We start from the raw sequence: 272 nt of genomic DNA, 5'->3' as shown, positions 1-272 counted from the left end.
AACTTCCCTTGCGCACATCCCGTTTTTTTATTTGGGAAAAGTTTTAGCCCAAAGCGTCCACCCCCCCCCCCCAAAAACCCAAAGGTTTTTCGAAACAAAAAGGGGATAGTGACCTTTCTTTTTAATGAGTCGCCTTTTTCTATTTTCCCCCCCCCCACTACACTTTCGCCTTTTTCTCCCCAAAGGTCTCAAACTTAAAATTCTTTTTGCCCTTTTTTTTTGGGCTTTGGGGGTTTTTTTTTAATTCCTTTAAAATGAATAAATGAGAAGTA

The sequence above is a fragment of the Penaeus monodon genome, chromosome 28, assembly GCF_015228065.2.
Source record: "Penaeus monodon isolate SGIC_2016 chromosome 28, NSTDA_Pmon_1, whole genome shotgun sequence".
Classification (NCBI taxonomy): domain Eukaryota; kingdom Metazoa; phylum Arthropoda; class Malacostraca; order Decapoda; family Penaeidae; genus Penaeus; species Penaeus monodon.
This window is presented reverse-complemented; position numbering follows the sequence as displayed.